A 4,804-nucleotide genomic window follows, 5' to 3' on the forward strand; every position below is an offset into this window, starting at 1 on the left:
GCAAAAAAAAAAAAAAAAAAAAATGCAGAATTTCTGGAGCAAATAAAACGAGGAAAATCATTATTTACTTCTGAAATTATTAATTACTGAACATGTAAACACACTCAGTCTGTTTTACTAAATATTAACAATAAATCCCCCTGATGTATTATTTAAACAGAGGCTTCTGTGCATTCAATTAATACATTTTTGGCATTTACTCTACTTTAATATATAATAACATATCTCTGTCACGTAGAAACAATGGCTTTTTAAGAGCGACCGATCAGGAGGTTTCTGGAGAGAGAGCTGAATGTGGAGGCTCATCCTGGCTCCGCTTAGCTAATTATGTAGAATAAAAGTCAAGGTTGGCGCCTTTGTTCATTATCCTGAACCCGGTCACAGCAGTGTGTGTGTGTGTGTGTGTGTGTGTGTGTGTGTGTGTGTGTGTGTGTGTGTGTGTGTGTGTGTGTGTGTGTTTCCTGGCTCAGTGTCAAATGTGGTGATGTTAGTAAGTGAAGGAGAAGAAAATGTGGGGAACGGGAGGTATGTGAACGTTATAAGAACGAGGGACGCCGTGCGTGGCAGCGTTGGGGAACATGTGAAAGAAATTTCCCAAATATTTCTCAGTAATGAAGACGCAAGTGTAGAGGAGGAGCAGGAACTGGAAAGGAATGAGAAGGACATCAGGCAGCATGACAGCGTCTGGGCTGACTGGGCCATTAAATAAGTCTGGATCTTTTTTAGTAGTTCAGTCTGATCCTTGATGAAACCAATCTGATTACGAAAGCTGGTGCATCTGGATTCCCATTGTTGCTTTAAATGAGGGTTACATAAAGGATGAAATGATGCAGTTTCTCTCCATCTTCCCCCTCCTTTAAAAGCTCTTGTCATCTTATGTCCATGACTCGTTGTTCTGCAGCTCGTCTGTCGTGTATCTACAAATAAACACAGGCACAATAATCTACAAGAGTCCAGTAAGAGTAACAATGAATGATCTGATGCTGCAAAAGCCAAAAACACTTTGCCTCAGTCTCAAAATTGACTTTCTGACTTTTAATTTCATGGCTGAAATTGAAAAAGCAACACAGATCCGTTTCCTGCGGTACAGTCACAGGGTGGATGATTGCAGCCCACAGGTTAAAGGCAGCGTTCTGAGGGAAAATGAAAAGAAAAGCAATAAGTCATTTATTGATTTGCATGCATAACCCTTCTGTTTACAAGTCAAAGGAGCGCAGAGAAAAAGCAAGTGAATCTCAGGAAGTCTCTTTGAATAGGAGATAATGAGCAAGTTGTAAATGGGGCTTTTCCACAGCTTGGATATCAAAGGCTGGTACACTCAGAAATATCAATATAACAAACTGTGGCACAGGCAGGGAAACAACTCGATAGGAAGTGATCCATGTGAATGTACTGCGACTTATTATTATTATATTTGTAACCAAATATTTGATAACATCTGATCTTTTTTTTTTTTTTTTTTTTCTTGAAAGCTGGGTCATGTTTGTTCTGGCTGATAAATATTTCCCTGCTCTGAAAAACGCCACCGGCTGCCAACTATTGGATTCCAGAAGCATTCGCATAGCTGTCATATTTGTGTTGCTTTCATTCGTCTATTTTTAAAGGCACTGCAAGTCAAAAACTGGACATAAAAACGAAGACAATCTGAGCTGTAAAGCAGTGTGTTTCTGATCTGTGAAGGTGCATCTTTGTGGTTTGTTGAGCTACATGTTTCTGATCAGTTGAGCTACTTGTTTCTAATCTGTGAAGTGTGTTTATGATCCGTGGAACTCCACGTTTTTCATCTGTGAAGTCTGTTTCTGATCCGTGGAGTGTGTTTCTGATCTGTAAAGTGTGTTTCTGATCTATAAAATCTGTTTCTGATCTGTGAAGCTGCATGTTTCTGATATATAAAATCTGTTTCTGATCTGTGAAGTTACATGTTTCTGATTTATGCAGCGTGTTTCTGATCTATGAAGTGGAACTGAATGTTTTTCATCTGTGAAGTTGTAAGTTTCTTATCTGTGAAGCTGCATATTTCTGATCTATAAAGTGTGTTTCTGATCTGTGCAGTTGCATGTTTCTGATGTTTCTTCATGTTATCTCTGTCCCACTAACTTGGCCCATATTTTTACCATAATCCATTCCTACCTAAACGTTATGTATAATACTCTAATTTCCTTATATCATACTAGCCAAATCGTCTGTAATATAAGAATTTTGTGCTCCTGTTTATTGTTATAATAGTGTGTTTTTGAGCATGCTGTGTTCCCACTAAGTTGAATACTGGCTACATTCGTATTTTCTATCAGTCTCATTTATTGTGCATCACTTAGTATCATTTAATCTGGTTTGTATCATAATCCTCTCATTTCGTATTGTCCTCAGCCAGCGAAACACTTCAAGTCTTTTACCTGAGGCGACAAAAAAACGATGAAAGTGTGAACATGTGAGGCGAGAGGGGGAAGCCGGAGCGCAGACAGCATGACACACAGGTGAACAGTGCAGCTTGGAAGGAACCGATGGATTATTCAGGGGCTGAGAATTCAGCTCCGAGTCGCCACAGTGTCCCTTTCAACTGCCTGTCAGGGACGCGAGCAGTTGACCTGATTGGCCCTAGAGGAAGTCCTGGCATCTGGGAACTGTGCATGGAAAGAGGGCATGTGACCTCCACTCACCACCAGCTTTCCCAAATCTCGTTAGCGCAGCTAGCTGGCTCTGGGGTCATTTCCCAGTTTCCCAAGGTTCCAAGGGAGATTAGTTTTCCAGTGGGGCCCGTCATACAAGAGGACGGGTGACAGATTCACAGGCTGATCTGGCCTATTAGGCTCGGATAAAGACCCAAAGCTCAGACCCCTGAGCACACCGACGCACATAACCTCTGATGAAATCAACCTGCATCACTGAATTCAGCCCACAACCAATACTAAACCCATGAGTGGGATGGAATTAGTTCATTCAATCTGTGATTACTTCTCAGAAAGGAATGCAATTATTCTCTTCTCCATAGCCTGCCAAGAAAAACAGGAAAAATGTAGTTCTGTAACCTGCAGAATGAGAAGAAATTACCTCATGCCACACATTTAGCCTCCGGCCCACTATCTAGATCTACATCTTTTACTTTGAGGAGATTATGGTAGCGTCAGCCAAGGGTTTTTGGCAGGTTTCATCACTTCTCTGTGATGCCAATGGTGCAGCGATGAACAAATAAGCAAGAGCAAAAATGAAGGGTACTAGCTTATGTTGCTACATAGCAACTACTATGTTTTAAACTGCTGTGGTCTGAATTTAAAGACTAGAATGAATCTACTTACAGCTGACACATTGGAACACCATTAATATATAATGTTAATATAATACATTAGTGTCCAACGCTGTGTCGAATCAAAAGAAACCCAAGTCTAAAATTCAGACCTTCTGCTTCTTCTAATTTGTTACAGAGGAACCAGCAGACATGTTCAGTTTTTGTAGTGGGATTTGTATTCATGAACCACCAGAATCAAAAAGATTATACAAAATCGCGACATTCCTTATTCTGGTGCCATTAGGTGGTCGTAGTAGTTAAGACACAGATTCTCAAGAGATGTTCGCGAATAAAATGCATTTGCAACTTAACATGTGCTCTTAGGGGTTTGATGAAGCCTCCAGTGGTTTTGATCCTCTTCTCTGCAGCAAGACGCCAGCTCAGGGCTACATCATTCACAGCTAGAAGAAACAACATTCAGGCATTAATCTGCATTTTGAGTAATGCAGGCACCAGGCAGCAACGTCAGGGTCTGAAAGATTAGGACAAAATTGAAGCACTTCAAAAAGCCCTGTAGACATCGATAACAGCAAAAAATATCACGTTAGAAGCCTGCATTCAACTGTACACAGGGGATTTTCTATATATATAATTTAATTGATTAAATATATCAATATAGGCGAGACTGCATTGAGTGGCAGGTGGGTATTCCCACAGGTGGCTAGCTCCACCTCTTTGAATACTACCTAGAGTTACGGCTCTTTGTTCTGGCATATGGTATTCGATATTTATTTTTGTCATCCTTAGGACAATAAAATGACATCATTTTGTTCTCACAGCGCTCATTTGAGATTTCTTGAAGCTTCTTCTCAACACATCAACCGGTCAGAACTTTTTTTTTTTTTCTCGTGTGGTGTTCAGCAACTATTCTGTGGTCGGAAACCGGACATGCACAAATGTCTCCTAGGTAGAGATCAGCATTCTATGTGTGGGTGCATTCTGAATGAAAGACAACGGACACGGCCATCAAAACGACTGGCTGACATTCGAAAATAATGCTAAATGTAGACACCATGACTGTCTGGAACAGGCCTTTCTAGGGTCAAGTGTATCACTGTGTGTAACACTGTCTAATACTGTTCATTGGTCCACAAACACACACTAACACCCACGACAGCTTAGCGCATGTGATGTATGCTGCTGAGCGAGGGCCCTATGAGGACTTCTAACAGTTCAGCATTTAGGTTTCTCATGATGTATTTGACATGGCCAAAACAAACATTTTCTTGTGGAGCGATAACAAATTTTAGGTGGAGTCAGGCACTACAAAGATGGCGACAGCTGGTGACACCACTCTGAGCTTCAAAACCTCTTTTCCAGAATCCTATATGTGACGCCACAGAGGCTCCGTCAGTGAAAGTTCTTAAAGCCTCAACAGACAAATCTCTGCTGCAAGAAATGTGGATAGTTTCTTTTAAACCATGCGTTGAGTTCGGCAGTTGTCGTGTTTTAAAATAAACTTTTACACAGTAAATCCACAATAACAATAAATTTATCAAATCACCAGACATCACCAGACCA

Source organism: Mugil cephalus, chromosome 10, assembly GCF_022458985.1.
Source record: "Mugil cephalus isolate CIBA_MC_2020 chromosome 10, CIBA_Mcephalus_1.1, whole genome shotgun sequence".
In the NCBI taxonomy this organism is placed as follows: domain Eukaryota; kingdom Metazoa; phylum Chordata; class Actinopteri; order Mugiliformes; family Mugilidae; genus Mugil; species Mugil cephalus.